Below are 27,943 nucleotides of genomic sequence, written 5' to 3'. Positions count from 1 at the left end.
GATGGAAACTTCCTGTTAATGAAGACACCATACATGTTGGTTGCAGAATCTCAAGACACTAAGCTGGTACTGAGCTGGAAGCTTCCTCCCAGCTGGCTAGCTTTCTTTCTTTTTTCTTTTTTGGTTTTTCGAGGTAGTGTCTCCTTCTGGTCCAGGCTGACCTGGAACTAACTGTAGTCTCAGGGTGGCCTCAAACTCACGGCAATACTCCTACCTCTGCCTCTTAGGGGGTGGGATTAAAGGCGTGTGCCACCATGCCTGGCTTGGCTAGCTTTCTTTACACCAAAAGGCACTGTGCAAGCTGACTGGGAAGAAAAGCCACCATGTATCCTGCCTGGTACTTTAATCCTGGCCAAAAGCCTATGACTAGGGAAATAGGACCCAGGTGGGAAAGTAGTACTGTGGTTTGCTAAACATACAGGTTATCAAATTGCCTTCTCAATATCTATATTTGTTCCCATAGATTCTTACTGCTTGAAGCCTCAATGACAGAAGTTTCTTACTACAATGGGCAGAGATGCATAGCTGGCAAAATTGCTGAGGATAAGTAACAACTTTCAACTTAGTCTCCAAAAACATCCAAGCCACCTTCTCCAAGGCTCAGGGAACCTGGCAGAAGAGGGAGTGGAAAGACTATAAGAGCAGAAGGATGGGAAAGAAGGTTGCAAAACACTGTCTTCTGGGTATAACATGGCCATTTCACTCATGAGTAAACAACATCTGTGGTTTCCTGCACAAGACTGAGCCTGTCACTACTTCATCATTGATTGGGGAAGAATATCTGGGACCTCAGACTTCCCAGTATACCTAATACCAGCTAATGGTTTCTGAGAGAGCGGGAGTCAGGTTCATCAGTGGTGTAGCCACTGATAAGTTGACTATTTCACAGTAAATAACCTTCCACCCATGATCATGCTAGCAACCCAATGAGTTTGAAAACGGCATGAAAATAATATGGGGATTAGTGGGGGAAAAGAGGGTTAGTGGGAAGGAAGAGTGATAAGAGAAAGTGATTGGGAAGAATAAGCTCAGAATGCATAATATCCATGTAGGGAAGCATCGAGAATGGAAAAACATTAAGAAATGTCAAGAATATGGCCGATGAATTCAGATACGCATGTCAGTGGATGGGAGATGGCTCAGCAGTTAAAGGCACTTGCTTGAAGATAAGCAGGTCAGGCTGTTCATAGATTATGCAGTGTGGACAGCTGGGGTGAGTGCACATTTATGTTTGAATGTGCATGTACAGATTATATTAATAGGCAATAAGGTGTATGGGCTGACTAAATGTGGGCAATCCAGTTTCATTCCCAGAGCACAGTAGCCAGGAATACAGGAGTCCCCCATTGTTCAGTGAGATATGTTCCAAGACACCTAGCACATGCTTGAAACCTTGGATAGTCCTACATTATTTTTCCATACCTATATAACTACAATAAATTTTAATTTATAATTAGGCATAATTCTAGATTAACCATAGTAGCTCATGATAAAATGGTTTCTAACACTGTATTGTCATACAGTTCACATGAATGTGCTCCTGTTGTCCATGAATCTATCTTGTACTTTCATGATCTCAGTAAAGGAACAGCTTCACTACTGGAGCACTTTGGGGCCACTGATAAATAAACAGAGGGTAACTTGGACACAAGCACTTTGATTCCATGACAGTTTGACAGCTGAGGCAGTTATCAAGTGGCCATAGGCTAGGCAAAGGCAGGATTCACACCCAGGGCAGGATGGAGAAGTGATGGCATGCTGTACAGGAGGAGAGCAGTCTAAAACAGGCATAGTTTATTTCTGGAATTTTTTATTCAATCTCTTCTGACTGCAATTGACTGTAGTTCACTGAAACTGGGGCAAATGAACCTGCCTGCAGGAAGGCCTGCTGTGTGCTCTTCATGTGTGGGGCTGAGTGGTCTCCTCTGGACACCTGACCCACCCAAAAGGAGCAGTCTGATATGAGGGTTCCCTAGGAGACAGGTGAGTCACATGCTCTCAGTGCCTAGTTGGAGCAGGTGTGTTTGGATGCATTGAGAGACCTACCCAATGGGGGAAGAATTTGAGCTTGATTACAAATAAGCACATTAAAAACCTAGCAAATAAAGATCAAGCCAATTATCGACTCCAAGTAGGAAAAAAAGTTATGCTGAATGTCTCAGTAGGATAGACACAGACCAAAGTGCTACAAGAGATGATGGGCAGGACTTCTAATGTCTTCTATGTTCTGGTAAGTCATGTGTCTTCTTGTTCAGGGAGGACATGGAGATCCAGAGTCTGAACTCAAGAATCAATGTACAATCTACAAGAGAAGCAAAACAGAAGAAATGGTTCTCCAGGCTTTCGAAACAAAGGCTGATTGGTCAGCATAGCCCTATGTGTCCTAACAGAGGACACCAATGCTGAGGGAGCCATAGTGCTCCTCCAAGGCCCATAGAGTCTCTTGGAGAGCCACTACTGACCTCCAAAAGTACATATTTAAGTAAACTTTGGCTACTTGCTTGGTCTTAAACACTCAGAGAGAAAAGTATAACAAAAACAAAGGGATGCCTCAAATGTTGTATGGATGGCCTATTGAGAATACCAGAAAGGGTTTTTCCATCTTACAAGATGGCGAGTGAAAAGGCGGAGAAAGCAGATGCCAAGAAGAAGAAACCTGCAGTCAAGAAGGCTGATGCTGCAGGCAAGGCTAAAAAGGTGACCCTAAGGTGACAGAGCCAAACAAGGGGAAGCCCCACTGCAGCCGACCCAGTCCTGGTGAGAGGAACTGGCAGGTACTCCAGATCAACAGTGTATTCCAGAAAGGCTCTGTAGAAGGAGGAAGTTCTCAACTGCCAAATCCAAGGTTGAAAGAGAAAAAGGAAAAGACTCTTGCTATGCTCACAAAACCAGTCAGTGGTGACAAGAATGGAGGTGCCCGGGTGGCTAAGCTTCACAAAATGCCTAGGTTTTATCCTACTGAAGATGTGCCATGGCAGCTGTTGAGCCGTGGCAAGAAGCCCTTCAGTCAGCACGTGAGAAAGCTGTGTGCCAGCCTCACTCTGGCGTAACTCTGGGAACCATCCTGATCATCCCCACAGGATGCCCCAGAGGCGAGAGAGTGGTTTTACTGAAGCAGCTGGAAAGTGGCTTACTACTTGTGATGGGACTTCTTCTCTCAATCTAGTTCTCTGCGTAGAGCACACCAAGTTTGTCATTGCCACCCCCACAAAAATGCTATCAGCAAAGTCAAAGTTCCTGAACACCTCACCGAAGAAGAAACTGCGGAAGCCCAGGCACCGGGAAGGCGAGGTCTTTGACACAGAGAAGGAGAAATAGGAGATCACAGAGCAGCACAAAGTGGGCCAGACAGCTGTGGACTCACAAATTTTGCCAATGATCAAAGCTGTTCCCCAGCTCCAGGGCTACCTGTGTTCAGTTTTTGCTCTAACAAATGGAATTTATCCTCACAAACTGGTGTTCTAAATTTCTTACTGAGAACCTAATTAAACAACTTGATACATTTGGAAAAAAATATACCAGAAATGAGCAGGAATACAAAAAGAGCTTTCCCAAAGGGGAAACTAACAAAATCCTAAGTTGTGTTGGCCCCATTTCTAGTAGTTCTTGCTCCAGGATAAGGGAGAACAATTTAGGATACATATATGTGGATGACAAACCAAAGGTCACTTAAAGCAAAAGGATCCCTTATGTTGGGAATAATGATGGATCCCTTGTAACTGATGCCAGAACCTCATTATCCTCCAGCCATCAGAATGGTTTGCTACTAAATGGGTCCTGAGGTCAAAAGTACATCAGGCAGCTCTAATGTCATCCAATGGTTTTATAGTACTAACTTTTGGCCCTGGCTGCCCGCACGATGGATTTAAAGTTTTAGTCTTAGATTCCCTTGGATACAGGGGTGACAAATAAAAAATGTAGCGCACCTAGCCAATTTGCCTGTATTAACACACGAATGGAATATTTTACACTGGTATGATCAGTTAATCTCTGTTTTTATTCCATCTATTGGCTTAGAAGAAGTCACCTGGCATGTAGAAACCCTCACTAAACATATCCAAAAGGCTTTAAGTGACATAGCTAAGGGAATCTCCCATCTTATTTCTGAGGCTCAAATGATGAGAAAGGCAATTATTCACATGACTTTGGACACCTCACAGGAGCCCAGAGCTGTGCATGTGCCATCATCAAGGTTGAATGTTGTGTATATATGCCTGATAACTCAGCTAATGTCTCATTTGCTTTACAAGATTAATAATAGATTCAGACCATGTCAGACACCACTGTGCCATTCAGTGAACAGTTCTGAGAGTGGATCTCAGATTTTTCATGGTGAAAAAAGATTATACCTATTATGATCTTCATAGTTATCCTGTTGATCTTCAGACCTTGTATACTCAACTGCTGTTTTAACTTTATCTCTGTTTGCTTACAGGTAGCTCATACTCAGATGATTATACAACAACCTAACTCCATCTACACAGGGGCTCCCCTTGACCACCCTCTGAGAGCTGTTCATTCACCACTTCTAACAAGGCTACCAACCATCCCTACCTGACCATGTTAAACTTCCTGGATCCCAAGATAGGCTCCAATCCTCTAATCCATGTTACTAATATCTGTAGTTCTATTTTATACTAGGTCCAGAAAACCCACATACAGGTTCCTCTCTTGCACTTTTAGATAGCCTTCCCCACTTCTGGGAGAGACTTTAACTGCTATACTCTAGGACTTCATTCAGCTGGAAGTATTAAAGACTGGTCATTGTTCCCTTTCCTCTAGCAGCATCTAGAGTTACTTTTCAAGAGGTGGGGATGAGAGGGAATTAGCCAGTTAGAAGAGAGGACCCAAAAAGGAGACACTGAGCTAGCCTGCTTCAGCAGGACCACAGTTCTTCATCTGATGCAGTCTATTCCATCAGCTTTCTTGCCCCCACTCCTGAGCCAGCCCCTGAGCCCAGACCAATCTGCTCTCTCTCAGGCTCACCAGAGTCTGAGGGTAAAGCCCACCACAATAAGTTGATAAATAGATACTTACCAGGAGGGCAAGTACTCTTGTTGGCTTTCACCTCTCCTGCTCTGCCCCTCTCATTTCAGTCCATCTGGGATGAGCTATGTGGGACCCCAATGCCATGTGGGCTCCCTACCCCTTCCTGACTTCCACATGGCAGGATCTTTCTGTATTTTCTTCTATTAATCTCATGAAGCCTCTCTAAGTCTTAAAAAAACAGCAGGAAATAAAATTTTTCTTGGTATCTCATATAATCTAGCCATCTACAGCTTTTTCCTAGTCATGGTAAGGAAATACTGGCTATTTCTCCCATTTTCAGGTTGGGAATTGTTATAGACAGCTTCATGCTACTGGGCTGAACATCCAAACCAGACAGTTTATAGGAAGAAGGGTTTATTTTATCTTATAGATCAAGGGGAAGCTCCATAATGATGGAAGAGGCTGGCCCCCTTTCACAGATCCAAACAGAGAGAACCACCACAGCCAGCACCACACACAAGCACAAAAGTGGCACTAAAAAGCAGCGGCTCAGGCAGAGCTCAGACTGTTCTGCATATCTTTAGGCTGGAAAGCAGATCCACCTCCAAATACAGCCTAGAGTTGGCCCCAGGATTCACCCACAGTGACACCTCTTCTAGTCAGGTTGCTGGAGACCCAAGTTACATACTTTAATGAAACACCTGAGTCTATTGGGGGACATACATTCAAACTACTGTTAGAAAGCTAACAGATTATGTGGCATGAAACTGATGTTTGGAACCTTAAGGTTAAATAGTCAGGATCAGAGGATTGGAAGATCCTGGCCTACAGGGTATACAGTAGGCCACTATTCAGCTGGTATTCATCTATTTTTCATAAGCCTTGTAAGATGACCTGACTGTCAAATACATGTGTAGGTAGAATGTTAATGAAACTAAACATTAAATTTTAAAAGAAAACCAGGTACTATCTTTTTTTTTTTTTTTTAAATAACATAAAACCAAAACCATTTGAGTACTACCATAGTATCAAGAAGATATAGCCATGGCTTTACCTGGTGTTAGGGGCCAAATTTTGTCTCTTCAAAAGAGATTTAAGCAACAATAGTACTTCAGAATGTGATGTGGTTCAGATATAAGGCCTTTACAGAGATAATTTAAAGTCAAGCCAATGAGGTATCAAATAAAAGTGATGTGCTTATAAGAAAGTAATATTTGGACCCAGTGAAAAGCACACAAGGTAAATGTCATATGAGCATGAAGGCAGAGGTTGGAGTTAGGCATGGACGTGTCAAGGAAAGCCAAAGAGTGCCAATGAACTATAGGCGGTAGGGAGAGGCATGAATCAGTTGTCCCTCTTAACTTCAGAAGGAATCAGTCCTGTTGGCGTCTTGATCTTGGATTCTAGTCTCTCGTTTCTATTGTCTAAGCCATCCAATCCGTGGCACTTTGCTCAGGTTGTCCAGGAACCTAGTGCCCATTGCATGAGGTGGCTGATTTTTGTGTACTCTGCAAAGGAGAGAAGACTGTTCCTTTGGAGGAAGGAGGACAGGAAAGTTAGGATAAGGAAGAAGAAACTCTAGCCCAATGTGTATAGTCCTACCTTGACCATAGCTGGAAAATCTGATTTTAAGCACAAGGGGTTATACTTCTGTATTTATAACTAAAAAGTTACTGAAAAATAAATACAAGCATATGTACATACCAGAGAAAATCCAAAAGAAAATTCTTCCTCCGTTTTCCTAAATCTCGACATTGGAAGGTAACTAGTCACACTGAGGTTTAATAAAAGAGACTAAAGTTGAGCCGTGCATGGTGGTGCATGCCTTTAATCCCAGGCAGAGGTAGGAGGACTGCCATGAGTTTAAGGACACTCTGAGATTTACATAGCAAATTCCAGGTCAGCCTAGACTAGAGTGAGACACTACCTCGAAAAACAAAACAACAACAACAACAAAAAGACTGAAGTCGACAAAGGACTTAAAAAGCTTACTTTTCCCTAACTGCGTAGATCACTGCTTAGCTTCTGCCGTACTCCGTCCTTGGAACTCACAGGACCTGCAAAACACAGTCCGGAGAAGTCGTTCCTGGATTTCCTTGGGACCAGAGTGGTCCTGGATGGAAGGAGGCAGTTGGTAATAGCTACTACTCCCACTGGGTTGTCCAGAGTCACATAGCCTGCAACCACACACGTTTTCACTGGGCTTCAGAGAGTTATGAGTTACTAAGTGAAATCGGTTGAAATAAAAGGAGTGACATGTGCCTCTGTACACAGCTCCAGATGCTCTGGCCCATACTGCATGAGTTCTCTGTCTGTCTCTCCTGGTTTCTCTCCGTGACCCTGGGGGAGAGCAAAGGCAGCTGCAGAAGCCAAAAACTTCCCCAGCCCTAATTAAACCCTCAAAGTTTCCAGGCAACACAGCCAAGGGCCGGGGAACACATTTCCAAGCTGACCCCCCCTCCCCCCAGGACCCGGTCCCAGCAAAGGAAACAGGTCGTTAGGTTTAATCAGCCCACGTGCACATTCTCTCTCCCCAGGTTGCTAAGACAGGCCTGTACCTAGCAGAGGCATTTGTGTAATCAAAGATTCGGGAACTTTCCCTGCCAAGGCTACCAATGTGAATAGGCTCCTGAGGTAAAAATGTTCCCCCGCTGGGGACGGCGCCCTTGAAGTCTACATCAAAATCAGGAGAGGGTCACAGCTGCTGTGGCACCCCACAGCGGAACACTTGCAAGAAATCCCAGCCTGGGTCGAGGCTTTGCCTCCGGTCTACAGGAAACAAGCTCCAGTTGCCTAAGGGAGGGAGGCGATGAAGGGAGGAGAGGGGGAGAGGGGATAGAGAGAGGGAGGGAAGAAGAGGGCGAGAAGTGGGAGAGGAGAAGAAAGAAGAAGAGAGGGAGAGGGAGAGAGACAGTCCGCGCAGGAAGGAGGGACAGAGACCGCACTTTACCTCCTCCAGACCCCTCCCCCATCACCCTAGCCTCGTGAGCTGGGAGTCCTGCAGATTGTCCGAAAGCCACTAGGTGGCAGCAGATTAACTCTTCAAATGCCAGAATGGGCTGAGTTGAATCTGAAAGTTTTGCATATGGTCACTTCACTCAAAGGAAAGGAAAAAGGATGACTATTTCTCTCCCTAAGATTCTTGTCTGATAGCGTAGACATCAGACCAAAACTTCTGAAAGAAAAGTTGTTTCCTGGTAACGCATTTACGTGGTGGCTCCAGTCAGGGGAGGTGCAGGTGTGTGTGCTCTAGCTCTCAGGACTTCAGACACACTTGGTTTATGGTTCCAGGTGATAAACGTTGCTTTAGGAAATTTATGCACGTATTTAAATTCACTTTAAAGAATACTAAGTACAAAAACACACGAATGCACTCCATTTCATAGGCCAAAGTGATGGCTATGGTCCTTGTCAGGTGGGACTTGGTGGTGATAGTGGGGAGCAGATTGCAAGCATTAAAAGTGAATTTCATTCTTGTAGCTGACAACCTTGGATCAGTACAGCTCCAGAGTTAAATTTGCTATGGATAGAATGGAGACAGAAAACAGGCTTGGGGAAGCTACTGTGCAGCTTTGGTGGTGTGGGTAGGGTTATGTTTAGGGTAAGCAGTGATCTAAATGACTGAGGCGCCAGAAAGAAACTTAGCCAGCAGGGGCTGAAGCTGTTTGCTGCTCACATGACAAAGAAAACAAATCTTTCTCCTGGGCATCCTAGCCTCCACAAAGCATGCCCCCTTCCCACCTATGAAACTTCTGCCACAAATATAAAAATACAGTAGTGGTGATTGGAATAAGGGGCCAGAAAGGTGAAACTGATTTACTTTTGGGCTACCAGCCACAGGAGGAATAAATCCAGGAAGAGGGGAAGGGCACTGGGGTGAAAGACAAGTGTTCCAGCAGTTATGCTTATGAAGGGTTTGGGGAGAAGACAGAACGAGGGAGGAAAGAAATCAGGAGGAAGGAGCCATAAATGTGTGATATATATGACTCGAGAGAGGTAGTGAAAGGCAATTTTAAGATGTTTTGCTGGGCATTTGGGATTCCCTTTGATATGTTTCAAGAGAGTTCAGCAAAGATTAAAATTGCCTTACAATGATTTTTATTTCTTGGCCTGGAAGTCTGCTTACAACACAAGCAAGTGTGGCTGGTGGAACCATTCCTCTTCCCATTCCTGTCTAGGTGGCAGGTAAACCCAGACCATAATTTCCTTTAGCATTAAAAAAAAAATCCTAGATCTCCAGTATGTTATATAAAACAGAATTATTTATTATACTAACCCTGACATGCAGTATCTCATTCTTGAATAGACAACTTCAAGGTTAATTGTTATCCCTCAAAAGGCAGAAAGACAACTCTCTGATGTCGTGTGATCTTTGAGGATGACATCAGATTGTTTTCTTGTGTCTTGCCCTCACTTAAGTAAGGTGTATTGGCAGGGCTAATAGGACAGGGATTCTGTCTTTGCAACCTAACATGAGTTAGTCCCTGAAGTCCTGACAAACCTGCTTGCCAGCTGGTTTATACTGTGTCATCCACTAGCTGCCTGAGGGGGGCTCTCACTCTGCTTTGATTGATATCAAGGGTAGACAAGGAGATGATCTTTAAGTGTGGGTCTTTAGCAGTTTTCCCTCTAGATTTGGCAGAAGTGGGCAGGTGAAAGCAGCTGCAAGTGGCTCCCTCTAGTCTGGTGCAGGTCTGGACTCTGAGGCCCTTGGCCCTGAAGACTGGATAGTCCTAGCACTCTGCAGTGACCATAGCCTGCATCAGTTCTCTGGCTCCTTTACACCTTTATCAACTCTGCTGTCTGGATGTTTCTCTGTGTTTTCCTTCTTCCTGTGCTGGCCACTCTGGAATTGTTTAGCTGCTTCTTGTGCTATCAGGAAGCTGGCTGTCTCACTTCTTTACAACTCAGGGGCTCTTGCTGGGAAATTTGGGATGCCTGTCTCTTCCAAGACTGTGTTCAGGAGCCAGGATGTTGCTCAGGAATAAGGATACTCATCAGGCTTCTTAAGAATTGAGTGCTGGGCATGGTTGTCCATGGCCCATGGAATCATTGGTGGGTGACAGGAACACCCAGCAGGTGAACAGTACATTGCCACATCTTCAGTGGTTACCAAAGGGCTGAGTTTAGAAACAGGGGCCAAGGGCTTAGGAATCAGCCTCTGGATGTGAGTTGGGCTGTTTGGGAGCCCAGTGCTTGCTATGAGAAGCTGGGCATGTATCTCTGGGACTGCCTCTAAGGTGCCACAGAGCCTTCAGGAGTCAAGCAGCCAAACTAAAGCTCCTGCTGTTGTTGACTTAGCCTTCATGCTACCAGCTCAGCCCTCACTACTGAAAGTAGGTAAGAAAAGACCTCTTTATTGGGACTTTGGCAACAATTGGGTGTGCATGTGGAGAGTACAGGAAAGTGTCTCGAGTGCAACAGTGGCACACAGCCATGGTGGGAAACCAACTGCTCATTGATCTGGCTAACTGATCCCCTCAGTGGAAAGGGATCCATAGCTGGAGCTGGGAAACAAGTCAGAACCATACCCAAACATGAGCCCACCCTCCATTATCAAGCTACCACCAATCATGGTCTACAAGAGGGCCTACACCTATTAAATTCTCTATAAAAAACAATAAGGATTATCCCATTTGTCTACTGCTAACTTTACTCTCTGTTGGAGATTCTGCTTCTCTTTTTCAGATAGATGCAGATCCTAAGGAGAGAACCATCCCATCATACCTCAAAAGGGCCCCAGCTGAAACTAAGAACAATGGGCAAAACAAGCAAGGGTGCTGTTCTCTTGGTGAAATGGGTACCAGCACAAGGGCGAAGGAGATCAACATAGAGAACAATCAACTCCTACCAAATCAGATATCCAGAGACACAGAGGCTCTCAACACCTCATCACTGAAGCAGACCAAAAATAAACCCAACATGTCTCAGGGAAATTTTGCATAAGAGGGGGTGGAAAGAATGTTAGAGCCACATGCTGGGTCATGATACGCAGAGACATTTATCCTACCCATAACTGTGGCCTAACTCCACAATGCATGACCCATATACCTCAACAAGGAGGGGCCATGGGGAGTGGGGAGTACATGGATGAGCCTAATAATGGTACCAACTTGACTGTATTCACTGAGTACAAAACTAATTAATAAAATAAATTAATTAATTAAAAAAATGAAAGTGTCTTCCAGTTCACTCATGGACTGAGCCTAAGCAGCCTTCCATAGCTGGAGAGAGAATGTTTGGACCAACTACAGCCATTTGTATGGATCAACCATAGCAACTTATTTGGGCTTTCACAGCCTGGCGGCTCAGCCCACACTGCTGTCATGTTTTGTCTCAGCACCAGGGATGGAAGTCTCTTACTGTGAAGTGCTCTTTCCACTTCTGGCCAAGGAGGAGATGGTTGTAGGGTCATAGAGCACTCCTGAGGGCTTGTGAGAACTACAAGCCTGGTGTGAACTGTTTTAAATGACCTTGGTTGTGCCTTCATGAGCTGGGACAATGGGCTCCACCTTGCATCCTTGCTTCAGGGCCTCTGGAGTATCTAGGACAGTTGATGTGGCCTAGGGAGGTCCTACTGCTTGTTAGAGGGACAGTCCCTTGTTTAGGGCAGCCAGAACAGCAAGGGAGAGCTCAGCAGCTGCCAATTAGGGAGTTTCATGGCCCCATCCCCAATATTGTTGTTTATTTACAGGAAAAATGAACATCAGGAGTGCTTACAATGTAAATTTAGAACTTAGCAGTCACACTAATAGCTATTTTAACAGATTCTGACAGTACTTGAACAATGCTCATTGACTGCCCATTGCCCAGGGAGAGGCGGTTTCCCATCATCTGTCTCACATTTATGCATATATTGCCCTCTTATTATACCAACCTCCTCACCACCAAAGAACTTTTTTTGCTTGTGTATATATGTGTATACTGTGGTGTGTTGTGTGTGTGTGTGTGTGTGCATGTGGTATAGTGGGCACGTAGTGTATACATGTGTATGTGCCCTTGGAGTGTCCCATGCATGTGCAAGGAGCACTCACCTGTGGTGGCTGGAGTGGTACGTGGTGTCCCATTACTCTTCCACTTACTTATGTGAGCAGGAGTCTCTTACTGATACCAGAGCTCACTGTTTTTTTTTTTTATCAAGCCCAAGTAATCACTGCTCCCCTTTTTGGGTCTGGGATTACAGATGTGTGTGGCCACACCCAGATATTTATGTGGGTTCTGGAGATTCAAATTTATGAGGTTTCAGGCCTCCTCAGGCCCTCATGCATGTGTAGGAAGTGCTGAGCCCTCTCTCCAGCCTCAAGACACTTCTTACGTGCTTAGCAAATGCCCACTCCGAAATTGAGACTGCTCATGTGTCCTTGCCTCTGTGGAAACTTCTCTGTACACAACTCACTTCCTGGTATGGCAATGTCATTCTGATATCTGCCTTCCTAACTACAGTGAAGACTAGAGGGATCTTTGAGTCTCCAGTGTCTAGCACAGTGCCTGGCACTTAGCTGATGCTCACTATGTTGACTGACAAAGAGCTGCCCCAGAGCTCATTATGCTGGGAACAAGGAGTAAGCCCCACTTTGGGAAGCTGTAATTTTCCAGCCACTTTCCCTAGGACTCAAATTGAAGGAGGACCCCAGAAGTTCAGCCAGTGATTCCTCTATTACAGGATGACTTTATCATTTCAGTTGGCCTCCTAAAAAAGAAAGCTCAATCCTTTCAGAGAATATAGGAACATCCCAGTGAGACTGATTTTCTGGTCATCAGGTCTCAAAAGTATGGTTCTCAAAGCCTTATAGTAGTAGAAGTTTCTCTGCCCATGCTTCTGTTTCTATCATGCATGAGTCTGGAGATTTTTAAAATATAAAAGTACTTCATGCTCATTAAGGGAAATTTGCAATGTAGAGAAAAGTGGAGGAGAATAAAGCAGTTTTCAATTAGTGTCTCACTGTGTGAATAGCAAGACTGTAACACTGTGGAATATGAGTTATTCTCTTCCTCATGGAATTTAATAAAAGCCAGATGACAGTATGTGATGTCTACTAAAATCAGAGCCAGATTTCATGGAAAACACATAGGTGGATGTCATAGTTTCTGCAAAACATATGCAGACAGCTCCTTTAGGCGCAGCCTGGGAAGCCACACTGGATCAGGGAGCTGAGTTTCTGGAATGGGGGAACTAGCACACTTGGGGCCTTTGTATGATACTTGGGGAGCTTTGAATGGTGCTAACCCTGACATTGGGACAAGCTTCAGGCCACGCTCCTTCGAGCTTCCATTCATGTAATTACTGGTCAGCTCTTCAGACTGTGTTGATGGACACACAGTCCTTCATAACACAATGAGGATCTCTAACGGTGGCATGAGCTTCAGAGCAGGCTTGAATTTACCTGGAGTTGCCTTAATGCTTAGACGCTGGTGCTGGTAAAGCACACCTCCCTGACCCCTTCATGGTAACCCTGAACTATCTTGTTAATGAATGGGTGCAAGGGAAACTTTGTTGAAGTAAGTGTAGTAAGTAGTCTGGCCTATCTACGGTTTCACTTTGGGCAGTTTTAACTTCCTGTGGTCAGCTGCATTGTCCTGTCTCTGATGTCCTGTCAGAAGGTCTGTGGTACCTAACACTGCATCACAATGTCTATGCCATTTACTTCACTTTCTTTTATCTTGTATGTATTGTGCTTGTATCATCATAGAACATGAAAGGGCTGGTGAGCACAATATAGTAGGAACAAGAGAATAAAAGGCCAACACCACATAACTTTGATTACAGTATATCTTTGTAATTATGTTCTTTTACTAGCAGCAATTATTGTCAGTTACTGTGTCTGATTTATAAAATTAAACTTTATCATAGGTTTGGATATACAAGGAGTAATACACACAGGGATGATTCATCTATGTATATATGGTTCAGTTACTATCTACAGTTTCAGTTATCCACTGGGAACTTGGAATTTTCCCCCTAAATAAAGGCGGCTTCTGTAAATGGACCATGGCAGGTTTTAAACTGAGGAGAGCAGAGCATTAGTATGCATTATCAGAGAGTTATACACCTCCATCACATGGATTGACCAGTCTTGAAAAAAGTATATCATGACTTTTTGACACTGTAATGGATTTACAGATGTGCATAGATATTTGTTTTTATTTATTATAAAAAGTGTATTTATGAACCCAGTGTAATAAATCAGTACTTGCAACTAAACTTGATTTATATCTGCTCTCTTTAGGGTACAGTGTTGGTTGCTGGGGACACAAAGATGAAGGAAAGCAGTCTAGTTAGGAGATATTGCTCCTATATGGAGGAAAGTAATATAGTGTCCACTGAATACTTACTCTGGGCCAGACATTGTGCTAGGGGTTATATAAAGCTGACATATTTAATCTTTTCAATAATATGAAATAGCCAGCATTTCTATTTTAAAAAAATAATACACACACACACACACACACACACACACACACAGCTTCCGTACTTACAGAAACAAACCATGGTATTTTCCTCCTCTCCCCCGCTTTCTGCTCTCCATCATATCCTCTTCCTCTCTCCATTAGTCTCTCTTTTAATTTGATGTCTTCATCTTTTTCTCCTATTGTGAGGGTCTTGTGTAGGTATTGCTAGGCACTGTGATGTCATGGATATCTAGGCCAATTTCTGTCTGGACAGTTGTACGTCAGAGTGGCACCCTTACTTTGGCGCTTTCTTTCTGCCACCTCTTCTGCAATGGACCCTCAGCCTTGGAGGGTATTACAGAAATGTTTCAGTGCTGGACACTCCTCCATCCTGTTTTCTCAGCACTGTTACCTTTTGGGTCATCCCAGTAGTCATTGCCATCTGAAAAGAGAGGCTTCTCTAACCAGAACTGAGATTAACATTAATATATGAATATGAACATTAAGTGTAGTGCTTTCAAGGGCAATTTGGTGAGAATAATATATGCATTTATCCAGACAAGAGCAGGCTTTCTATAGTATTTCCATATATCTTCCAAAAACAGGACACAAAGAAGCTGAGACTCTGACCTCTATGCCCATGTGAGGGCTTATATTGATTGTTAACTTGAATGTGTGGGGGTCCTAGCATCACCTTGAGGGATTATGTAGATTAGGTTAGCCCCTGTGCACATCTGTGAAGGATTATTGTAATGATCTTAATTAAGGTGGGGAGAGCCACCTTAACTGTGAGCAGCACCATTCTGTGGGCTGGGGTCCTCGGCTGTGTATAAGAAGCGAGGGCTGGCTGAGCCCCAGCATGCATCGCTCTACCTCCTCACCATGGACTGCATATGACCAACTGCCTCAAGCTCCTGCTACCATACTGGCCCTGTCACAGTTAACTGTAACCTGGAACTGTGAACTTAAACAAACCCTTCCTTCCTGACTCAAACTGGATTTTTGTAAGGTATTTTGTCTCAGCAATGAAAAGGCAACTGATTCAGCCTACGAGTTGTATAGCTGGGTCTTATTATAGCTCCATTCTTAGTTTTTGAGCATGCCCCATACTGATTAATGTAGTGGCTGCACAAGTTCACTCTCCCACCAACAGTGAATAAGTGTTCTTCTCTCCCTACAACCTCGCCAGCATTTGTTGTCCTTTGTTTTCTTGACAATAGCCATTCTAATGGGGTAAAAAATGTCATTTTAGTTTTCATTTTCCTGATGACTAAGGATGCTGAACACTTTAGAATAATTTAGTGGCCATTTGTGCTGCTCTATTCACAATAGTAGAGAATAGCACTCTATATGTCTATAAACTGATGAATGGATAATGAAAATGTGGCACATATACATAATGAAATTTTATTCAGCTATAAAGAAAATGTGAAATTATAAAATTTGAAGGAAAATGGGCGAATCTGGAAATTATTATAGCAAGTAAGCTAACCTAGACTCAGACAAATATGACATATTCTATCTCTTACAATGGATTTTATTTTTAATTTTTTTTCCAGGTAGGTCTTACTCTAGCCCAGGCTGACCTGGAATTCGCCATGTAATCTTAGGCTGGCCTCGAACTCACAATGATCCTCCTATCTCTGCCTCCTGAGTGCTGGGATTAAAGACATGTGCCACCATGTCTGGCTTTTAACTTTTTTTTTTTTTAATAGTTTCATTTGTGTAGCTAATGTATTTTGACCAAAATCTGCACTCATTATGTTCTTTGTCCCCCTGTCCCCATCTACCCCATTCTCCTTCCATTGAACCCTTTCTTTTTTCCAGTTAGTCTCTCTTCTACTTCGATGTCTTTGTTTTTTTTTTTCTTTTCTGTTTCTGCCCTTCGCCATCATCCATGATGATGTAATGATGAGTTCAAATATGCAGGTCTTGTGCAGGTGATGACAAGCGATGTGAAGTCATAAACATAACAGATACTTCTTGTCTAGAAAATAGCACTTCAAAATGTCTCTCAGGGGCTGGAGAGATGGCTTAATGGTTAAGGCATTTGCCTGTAAAGCCAAAGGATCCTGGTTCAGTTCTCCAGGACCCACGGAAGCCAGATACACAAGGGGGCGAATGCATCTGGAGTTCCCTGGCGTGCCCATCATTCTCTCTCTCTCTCCCTCCCCCTATTTCTATCTTTATCTCTATCAAATAAATAAATAAAATAAATTAAATCTGTAATTAAAAAAAAGATGTCTTTCTGCTGCCTCTTCTGTAATGTCCCTGACCCTTGAAGGGTATAATAGAGATGTTTCATTTAGTGCTGAGCACTTAACAGTTTATTTTCAACACTTTGATGAGTTTTGAGCCTCCGTAGTTGTCACCATCATCTGCAAAAAGATGAGAGCATCACTAATGTATGTGAATAAACATAAATGTTTAGAGGGCAACTTGATGGGCAGGCATAGTATGTAAGCCTTAGGCTTTTGACTAGGTTTTTAATATCAGACATAAATTCCCACTCATGGAATGGGCATCAGATCCAATGAAAGAGCAACTGGTTTTCCTCATATTAGTCATGACCCTATTGCACCAGTGGGCATATCTTTCCTGGCTGGCCAGTTGTGTAGCTCACTGGATCCACTGCTGGTAAGAGTGCTGACAGCTTTCCCTCATACCAGGACTTACATAGCACTTTCCAGGATGATGACAGCTAGTTGTAAGGAGGAGATTCAGTTCCGTTCCGGCTTGAATTCTCAAATGGAATTCTGCAATTGAAGCATGTAGTGTCTTCAGCAATAGAATCTCTCTATGTAGTTCTGGTGGGCATCCAAGAGTATTGGCAACAGCCTATATTGTTGTGGGGGCTCCAGAGGCCTCCCTGACCAACTCACTGCAAGGTTTCCCACCCCTGGCACTGGGATTTCCCTGTAATAATCTATGGCTTACTGAGGGCAATGTTACCCACCCCTGAAAGGTATTTCTGCTCAAATTGTTTTTTTTTTTTTAATTTTTTTTTGCCATTGACATAAGGGATAGAAATGCATTATCAAATTGTTTTTAAATTATGCTATATTATATTATTTATGTATGAGAGAAAGAGAGAGAGAGAGAGAGAGAGAGAGAGAATGGGCATGGCAGGGCCTCTAGCCACTGCAAACAAACTCCAAATGCATGCATATCTAGCTTTATGTGGGTACTGGGTATTCAAACCCAGGTCATCAGGCTTTGCAGGCAAGTGCCTTAACTGCTGAGCCATTTCTTCAGCTGTTAAGTTATATATATATGTATATATTATATATATTAAGTTATATATATATTGATTTTTCAAGGTAGGGTCTCACTCTAGCTCAGGCTGGCCTGGAAATCACTCTGTAGTCTAAGGGTGGCCTCAAACTTATGGTGATCCTCCTACCTCTGCCTCCCAAGTGCTGAGATTAAAGGCATGTGCCACCACACCCAGCTTAAGTTATGTTTTTAAATTAGCTAACAAGAATAATATTTCCATATGGCTTTTTCATAATGACTGGTTTTGGTTAACCTTTCCTCTATCCCCTTTTCTCCTCCACCCCTTGGAGGAGATTTAGAGAGTCTAAAGTTTAGAGAGGCTAAGTCTACCTCCAGTATTTAGCCCCTCTCTTTACATATCTACAACCCCTCCTCATGGCCTATTTCTAGTTTCTTGGTTACTACTGACTTTTACTTCAACTTGTACACATATCTAAAGTTTTTATCTAGGACCCACACATGAAAGAGAGCATGAGGTTTGTCTTTCTGCTCCTGGATTACCTCATTTAGATCTACCCATTTTCCTGCAATTGTATTGTTTTTTAAATAGCTGTATAAAACTCCATTGTGTATGTGTACCACATCTTCATTAACTATTCATCAGATAGGTGGGCAGTAGTCTGGTTCCATTTCCTAGCTCTTGTGAATAGAACAGCAATAAACTTGGACAGCAACTGAATAGTAAAGTGTAGAGTCCTTAAGGTATATACCTAGGAGTGGTATAGCTGGGTCATATGGTAAATCTGTTATTAGTTGTCTTGGGAACCTCCACACATTTCCATCATTGCTGTAGCAGTTTACTCTCCCACCAACAGTGGATAAAGTTCTTCTTTCCCTATGCCCTTGCCAGCATTGTTGTCATTTGATTTCTTCTTTTTTTTTAATGTTAGTAATATATTTTATTTAAGCCAATATAACCAAGATACTTCATTTGATATCCTGATGATAGCCTTTTGACTGAAATGAGATGGAATCTCAAAGTAGTTTTAATTTGTATCTTCCTGATGGTAAAAACATTGAGCACTTAAAAAAAATTGGCTATTTGAGTTTCTTCTTTTAAGAACTCTCTGTTCAGTTCAATAGCCAGTTTTATTTATTTATTTTGAGGTAGGGTCTTATTGTAGCCCGGGCTGATCTGGAATTTACTATGTAGTCTCAGGCTGGCCTTGAACTCACAGTGGTCCCAATATCTAGGCCTCCTGAGTACTGAGATTAAAAGTGTGCATCACCACACCCAGCCATAGGCCATTTTTTAACTAGGCTATTTGATTTCATATTTTTTTAAAGTCCTAAATATTAATCCTCTGTCTGATATATAGATATCAATGATTTTCTCACATTATATAGGCTGAATGTTCACTTGATGAATAGTTTCCATTACTGAAAAAAAAATTTTTTTCATTTCATGAGGTCCCATTTTATTTCCTGAGCAACTGGAATTCTATTGAAAAAGTTCTTACTAAAGCCTATGTCTTGACGTGTTTCCCCTACTTTTTCCTCTTGCAGTATCAGAGTTTCAGGTTGGACACTGGGAACTTTTATCCATTTGGAGTTGATCCTAGAGCATAATAAAATATAAGGATCTAGATTTGTTCTTCTACAAGTAGATATTATTTTCCCCAGAGCCATTTTTAAAGGGTTTGTCTTTATGAAAGTTGTAAATAAAAAGTTAAAAAAATTAAATTAAGTTAAATTTTAAAAAGAGGCTGTATTTTCTCCAGTTAGTACTTTTGGCATTTTTCTTAAAAATCACATGGCTATAGCTGAACAGGTTTACCTATGGGTCCTTTATTCTATTCCATTGGTGTTTGTTTTTGTGCCAGTAACATGTTTTTATTACAATGACTCTACTTTGAAATGGGATATGTCCAGCCATATTTTTGTTACTAAGTATTGCTTTGACTATCTGAGGGTTCTTGTGCTTCTAAATTAATTTTAGGATTTTTTTAATTGCAGTGATGAATGGTATTGGAATTTTGAGGGTATTACATTAAACTAATTGCCATTTTTGTAATACTAATTCTTCTAATCCATGAGCATGGGATGTCTTTATATTTCCTTGTGTCTTTTATTTCCCTTGTGTGTTTGAAAGTTTTGATTAAAGAGGGCTTTCAATTCTTTGGTTATTCCTAGATTTATTTCTAGGCATTTATTTTCTTTAAAAATTTTTTTTTTAAATTAGTGTTCTATTCAGCAAAGACAGGCAGTTTGGTACCATTATTAGGCTCATCCATGACCTACCCCCTCCCGAATAGCCCCTCCTTGTTGATGTATATGGGTTGTGCATTGTGGAGTTAGCCCACAGTTATTGGTACGATAAATGTCTCTGCATAACATGACCCAACATGTGGCTGGGTCCTTTGGCTTTGCAGACAAACACCTTGACTGCTAAGCCATCCCTCAGCCCAAGAGTAATATCTTTTAATTAGCTAAAAAGAGGAATGTTTCTATGGTTCTGATTCATGCTGTCATTAGTTAGGGCATTTCTTTCTTCCTTACCTCAGTTCCCCCTTCCCTGTCAAGGGACTCCTCTCACCTGTCCCTGCTTCCCCTCTCTCAAAACCTCATTCCAGCTTGATTGCCAATACTACTGATGCTTACTACAACTTATAAGCAAAGCAAAAATATTCCATGTTAGGAACCACACATGAGAAAGGCCATGTGGCACTTGTTTTTCTGAGCTAGTGTGACCTTGTTTAGTATGACTTTTTTTTAGCCCTAAAGAACAAAGTAATGTTTGGAATAAAATAAGTGCAACTGGAGATGATTATATTAAGCAAATTAGGTCACTCTCAGAAAGACAAATATTGCATGCTTACTCTCATTTATGAGTCCTGGATTTTATATAGGTACATAAAATCATATTTACATATGATTTCATATGAAATGAAAGTAGGCATGAAGTTATGTAGGGAAAAAAGAAGACTAGCAAGATGGAAGAATTTAAAAAGAGGAAAGTGGCAGGTTGCAAGGGGAATGCCCTCAAAGTCCATCATATATTTTTCTGAAAGTACTCTTCTATAACCCAGTACTGGAATGGAGAGAGGACTTAGCGGCTAAGGTGCTTACCTGAAAAGCCTAAGAACACATGTTCAAATCTCCAGGTACCACATAACCAGACACAGTGATGTAAACACATAGTGCCACGAGGGGCATACACATCTGGAGTTCGTTCAGTGGCTAAAAGGCCCAGCATGCCCATTCTCTCTCTACCTCTTTCTTTCTCTCTGTCTCTCACTCAAAAGTAAAATAAAATAAAATAGCCCAGAACCATATACAATGAATAGAAAATTAGAGCAGAAAAGTTGAAAAAAAATGGAAGTGGTGACTCACCTAGAACAGAAGCCATCTCATCCCACGCTTTATAAACATATCTTAACATATTTATTTATTTATTTGCAAGAAGAAAGAGAGGCAGAGAGAAACACACACACACACACACACACACAGAGAGAGAGAGAGAGAGAGAGAGAGATTGAGAGAGAGAGAGAGAGAGAGAGAGAGGAAGGATAGGCATGTCAGGGCTTCTAGCCACTGAAAGTGGACTCCAGATGCATGCATCACTTTGTGCATTGGGCTTTACATGGGTATTGGGAGACCAAGCCCAGGCAGATAGGCTTTGTAAGTAGATATCTTTAACCACTGAACTATCTCCCCAGGCCCCTGTCTTGTCTTTTCTTTTCTCTTCTCTTCTTCCTTTCTTTTGTTTGTTTTTTTGAGGTAGGATTTCACTCTAGCCCATGCTAACCTGGAATTTACTATCTAATCTCAGGGTGGCCTCCAACTCACATTGATCCTCCTACATCTGCTTCCTGAGTGCTGGAATTAAAGGCATGTAGCACCACATCTGGCTCCCTATCTTCTTTGCACTGCCTTATTTTTGCCATTCTGAGGATCCAGCCCAGTGCCTCTCACATGCACCAGTCCACCTACAACCCCTTTCACTGCTTCCTGAGCTCTGCTAGCACATACCTCCTCTACATAACTATATTCCACATCCCAAGATGCTCTGTTTTTCCTACATGTGCTCGTTCTTACACCCCTTCTACCCTACCATCACCTCTTGTTTCATTTCTTACCCTATTGGCCTTACATTTTTAAGGGAAAATACCATGTTACATATTAACACCTTTTAGAGTACGAGATTATTAGCAGAAGTACATTAACAAACAAAACATTTGAATGCTAGATTGATTTCATCTTACTGACACCATCTTCTGAGTGTTGAGTAGATATTAAGTGTGGTGTACTGGAGCTGGCTCAGACAAATGTGTGAGAGTTGTGTTTAATTCTCAAGAAGTTTGTTGGTTGGTTGTTAAACTGTGGTTAATTTAAGATTGGCCATTGTATGGCAGAAATGTACAAACACTACAGATCAGGAGTTTGCTTCCTCCTCTTCTCTCTTCCAAACACACTCAGAGCCAGTTGCAGGTGTCTTGATAGTCTAATTTCTGGTGCATCCTCATCCTCACCTTGATTAGCAAGCTCCCAGATGATAAGAACTTAATTCTATCAAAGTTGAAGTCTACAGGGTTTCTGTAGACTCCCAATGCTGATAGCTGGATTTCTAGCCTTGAAGTTGCAATTTAAAGATCGCAATTCAGTTATTCTCCTTTTCAAAGAAGTTTGTTCATTAATATCCTTAATGAACTCCCACTTGGCCTCTATGGGGCATGTTTAAGAATAGGAGGTACATTTGTTACCTTCCAAATCAGTCTTTCTTGTGGAGAGCCCATGATCATTCAATTTTTTTCCCCACATAATGTTCTGTTCTTATCTTTCTTGTAACTTTGCCACCTGTTTTTTTTTTTTTTTCCTGGCAAGGCAAGCATTTATATTCTATAGTATCCAAGCGAGAGAACTGAGAATAGATATTTTGTGCTCACAGAGCTCTTCTCTGTTAGGCTAGGTGGCCTTTGCCCTCCACTTGCAAGATCATCTTACTACTGAGGTTATCCAGGATTGGAACAGATTGTTCTAGATTTGGCTATTTCAGTCTGATGATAATAGATAAGAATACTATTTTCTTATGAACTAGCACACATTTAATTTGTATTATAGTTTAGAAAAAATTATTTTTTTGGACATTATTTCCACATTGAGACAACTTAGAGTTGAACCTGCACAGTTCCTTTTAGGAACTCAGCACTTTACATTTATGATGACTAAATGCATAGTATTGAGTTTGGTATCCATTACATTAATTGGATTAATTGCTCAGTTTTGTGACTTCTGTATGGGTCTTCCTAGAAACAGATCCTCAAGATTATGTATAATATTTTCAAGTGTTCAGTCACTTTCAGTTTTGCATACTTACTAACACAATATAAGTTTCTGACATTTGTGCATAAGGATGCCATTAGAAGATATGTTTGCTGAAATCAGACTTTTTTTGTGAAATTTCCTAGATTTGTTATTCTAGTCACTTAAAAATGGCAATGAATTTTGTGTGGTATGTTTGCTTTTATTTAACTGAGCTAATTCCTTGTAGTCTTCTGCTTGTTCCCTAGCTTGCTTTCCTTGTAGTATGTATTTGGCAATCAATTTAAAGATTTTTGTCTTGAAAGAAGCCTTATAAATCAATAATATCTGATAGCTGCCTGTTCCAGTTAGTTGAGATTCAGCTTCCTTCCTTCCTTCCTTCCTTCCTTCCTTCCTTCCTTCCTTCCTTCCTTCCTTCCTTCCTTCCTTCAGCTGACACCTTTCTTCCTTCCTCCCTCCATTTATTTTTGCAAATGTGTGTAGGGTGTGTGTGCTATGTGATGTGTGTGTGTGGTGTATGCATGTGTGTGCCCATGTGCATGCATTTGGGAGCCAGAGAAGAATGTGGAGAGGCCTTCACTATTACTTATGCACCAATGTTCTTGGAATGGAGTCTCCTTTAATACAGAGCCATTGTTTTTGGTTAGTGATTCTGGTCAGAACTTCTTCTATCTCTGGTCCTGCCAGCTTGAGGCTATAGGTGTGTATGGCTATGCCAAGCTTTTTACATGGGTGCTGGGGAATTAAACTCAGCCTGTCTCAAACCCTTTCAGGCCCTCATGCTAAAGTGGTAAGCATTCTTTACTGTTGAGTCATCTCATCAGCCCCATGACACTTTCTTTAATAACCTCATTGGATGTCTCTGCTGCCCAGTGAACAATGATACAAAAACCACCAGTGTGATTTGATGCTGGAACTTAAATGTCCCAATAGCCACATTAAGGAAGTAAAAGGAAATGAGTAAAGTTCACAGTATTTTTATTTAACCTAGTATCTCCAAATTATTATCATTTTACTATATAATCAATTCAAGTAATATTGAAATATTTAACATTTTTAATACTGTGTTCAAAATCTAGTGTATGCTTTAAAATTTAATCTTTCTGCTTGTTTTGAATTTGCTTGTTTTTGAGACGAGGTCCTCTTGCTACATAGCCCAGGCTGGCCTTGAGGCTGTAGCAATCTTCCTGTTTCTGTGTTGAGTGTTGGGATTACAGGTGTGAACCATCAAGCCTGCAGTGGTTTACACTTAGAAGCCACATTTTCAGAGCTTGAAGTCCATGGTTATAGCATGGCACAGCACAGGTATATACTTATGCTTATTTTACGTACCTGCTCTTACTGCTGGGTTGATGTCTTATTTTTTCTTGTACTTTCATCCCAATTTCATATGTGTTCTTTCCTTTTCAGCCCAAGAGTCTTGCTAATATTTAAGCCCTTGCAAAACAGAGGTGGGATGGCATTGCATTCCCTTTGTCTAGGAATATTAATGGGAGGACCTTTTACAGTTAAACACTATAAAGAAAGCTTGTTAAAGGCACCAACATCCCCTTGCACACAACTCTCCCTAGAACCACAAAATGGGTATGTTACAGAGCCCTGGAGCTAATTCTTTCCAGATGTTTGCAAAGCGAGCCATATTAAAAGGTGGAAACTGAAATTACTAAACACTTAATAAGGAGCTGATGGAACCAAGGCCCCAGGGTTGGCTCAGCAATGAGTGAAACACAGAGATCCCGTTTGTTCAGAGGAACTTCAAAGGCCCCTATAAACGCCCAGGAAAGGTGAGAGGTAAAAACACTGGAGATCCAACATTCCTGCAATGTCTGGCTGGGGACTGGCTGGAGATGCTTCCCTTGGTGCGGAGGAAGAAGACTTAGGGGCAGATCTGGTGAACAGATGTTTGAGTTTGTTTGGACCATCATTATGTACAGTGTATGCATGTCAGATAAAGGCATTTCTCAAGCTAGGCCAAAGGGGACAAACCAATTAAACACTCAATTCAGTTAAAAAAAAAAGCCCCTTTGGTACTAAATATCTCACTACCACCAAAACCATAAACCTGTTAATGAGACAGCAGAGCCAAATGAATAACATTGGCTATATTTGAATTTTCTTTCTTTATTCCCTTTAGTTTAGGGCAAACAAATAGAGTTTTGCCTAAGATTATCATTAAAGAGGAAGAAAGACCAACGAATTTATTAAAGAGGAGAAAAGTCCAATTAATCCTCTGTGGCATCAGTTGAAATTGTGATAGGTTATCTCTTCCATCACAGTTACCAGGAAAGAGTGTGGCTTCCAGGGTCTAAGCTTGTAGCTGTTTTGTCCTTTGCATTGGCAATCACTGTGACCTGCCAGACATATGTGGTTTGTCTTTTATATCTGTCTTTGTGGTGCAAAGAAACAGTAAAACACCAGCAGCCAAAAAAGAAGACAAGAAAGTAACCAAACGTGACTCATCATCTAAACAAATTAGCTGCTCTGGATGAGGGTCTTTAAATAATTACCAACTGAGAGAAAAACATGCACATGCACTGTATTTTAGAAACAGAGGCAAAAGCCTGTCTCTTTGGATCAGAGTTAGAGTGGATCTCCAGTTTAGTCATGACCAGATGTGTAACTTAGTAGATGGCTTAATGTAGTAGCTACTTTTCCCTTGCTGTGATAAAATCCTAGACAGAAGCAATTGGAGGGAGGAAAAGTTGATTTTGGCTCATATTTTCAGGTCCATCATGCATGAGGCATGGTGGGATTCATGAAGGCAGAAGTGTCTGGCAGAGCTCCTTATGTCTGGGTGGAGAGGACATGGAGACTCATGCCAAACTGGAAGTGGATATTACTTTCAAGGTCCACCCCAGTGCTCCATGTGTGTTACCTAGGCCATAGTCCCTAAGTCTTTGCAACCATTCAAAACACACTGGCTCTAGCTGGGCAGCCAAACATTCAAACACATGAGCCTGTGGAGGACTCTTCACATTCAAACCATAACAATTTCTCTTGGGTTTTAGTTTCCTTGTCTAAGGGGCATGAGAATTCACAGCCCCTTGTAAGACTATTGTGAGGATTAAATGACACAACATATGCAAAATGCAGACCTTGGTGCAAGGTAAGGGTAATTACACAAGCCCACTCCAAGAGCCTACTGCCTATGCACCACCCTAGGCTTGTTTATTCTCTTCCTGCAGAAAAATCCTCATTTGGTATGCTTAGCCTCCATCAGACTCCATGATTTGCAGACAGAACTGATCCCTTCTTAACCTCTCCAGGGTGTGCTCATTGGGGATGCTCCTTATGCTAATTCTTTATATGTAGGTATGGGACTGTCATAGTTAAGTTCTGTTGTCAATTTGATCAGGTTAGGAATCAAGCAAGTGATCTGCCTCTTGGGTTGGTTTGTGGGGAAGAACTAACTGAGGGAAAAAGACCTTTCCCCAGAGTGGGAGACCTTCCAAGAGAGTATAGGGCATTTTCCCTGACTACCCATGCTACTTACTGGTGAGTGTCACTAACCTGTGTTGCTGCAAACCTTGGGCATTGGAACCAGCTTCAGTGGCCTTCCAACATGGACTTAAGACCAATGGCTCTCCAGGAATCCTCCAGGCCTTCAGTGGCAGACTAGTACTGCTAAGGCATCCAGCCTCCCTGACTGACTAACTACCAGGTTCTTTGACTCTCCAGTCTGCAGCCAGCCGTTGTGTCCCAAAGCTAATCTAATAAATCCCATTTAGAATTAATATTTTTTCTATTGTTCCTGTCCCTCTAGAGAGCCCTGACTAATAAGCACTATAGTGCCAGGGATAGTTCTAGAGAAACAGAATTATAAGGATGAATTTCTCAGATGGGCTTGGTATTACCTGGAGATTGCTTTCCAACTCTAGCACTACTAAAGACTCCTGGTAGTAAAATTACTAATCATCTATGTATGAAGTAGTTGTTAATTTTTAAAGTTGAATTTTACTTTTGAATAACAAAGAACTAATTGAGGTAGATGTCGTTGACAATCCTGATTCACTTCTTGTGAGAAATGGGAAATTTAGTGACTCTGTACAAACAACTTATGAATATTTGTAGGAAAAGTAAAGAGATATAATGATGCTAGCTGGTTGTTTCTAGCACTTCTGGGCAAAGTAAAAAAAATGGAAAAGAATAAGTTCAGAGGTGAAAGTTCTCAGCTCAAAATGCACATAAATGATTTAAAGGCTCCTCAGAGTGTCCTGAAACAGGCTGTCTAGTAGCCATAGGATCAAGTTGCAGAAGACCAAATCCAAGTCTTTATTATATAATTGTCTGACTTAGAACATAAGTTCAAGTCCCAGCTTGAAGGGTGTTGGCAGTTAAAGTGAAGGCACTGATTGGAATTCTGTAGGTTTAAATGTAACATTAACCTGTAACTTTATATGGAGGTGTGTGTGGGAATTCTGATAATGTGGAGGATATTGAACACAAGATTAATGGGTTTATTTTGCTGAGGAAGCCTCCCTATCCCCACCTCTACCCTCTGCATTTTCTGTTCAATGCCATCCTGAAGGAGATGCCCAGCAATGAGTCTAATTTGATCCTGGAGTCACAAGGGCCAAGTGGCAGCACCGAGTCACCAAAAGCAAGGTGAGCGTGGTTACTGGAATGGACAGCAAAGACAGAGCTGTTCATAATCATCTGACCTGTGTAGAGCTCTGCTACTGGCTGATCAGTTATGCTGCTCTGAAGCCCACTTGCCCAATTGGGGCGCTACCCTGGAATCATAGAAACTGACTCATGGGTTTGTTTACCCAAGAGTGGGACAGCTGCTTTTTAGAGCAGAGCCTGAGAGAGGGAAAACTGGCCTCTGGAGTCATTTGTCCCAGAGTGGGCTTGCTGCTTCTCAGAGCCCACGCTAAACGGTGGGGTCGTGTAAACCCGGTGTTCCACTGCGCCTGTGTCCCTGCTGCTCTGGTGTTTCTGTGGCTTTGCCTTCTGCTGACAGGCACTCATTGGTGTTTTTATTGAGCAGCAAAAAAGCGAACAAGTTAAGCATTGCATGGGCAAA

At 42.0% G+C, this 27,943-nt stretch overlaps 1 pseudogene; it reads left to right on the top strand.

The window, feature by feature from the left end:
* Positions 1–2,610: 2,610 nt before the first annotated feature.
* LOC101616647 lies at positions 2,611–3,465 on the top strand (annotated as a pseudogene).
* Positions 3,466–27,943: the final 24,478 nt, after the last annotated feature.

Source organism: Jaculus jaculus, chromosome 5 (assembly GCF_020740685.1).
Source record: "Jaculus jaculus isolate mJacJac1 chromosome 5, mJacJac1.mat.Y.cur, whole genome shotgun sequence".
NCBI lineage: Eukaryota > Metazoa > Chordata > Mammalia > Rodentia > Dipodidae > Jaculus > Jaculus jaculus.
This window is presented reverse-complemented; position numbering and strand designations above follow the sequence as displayed.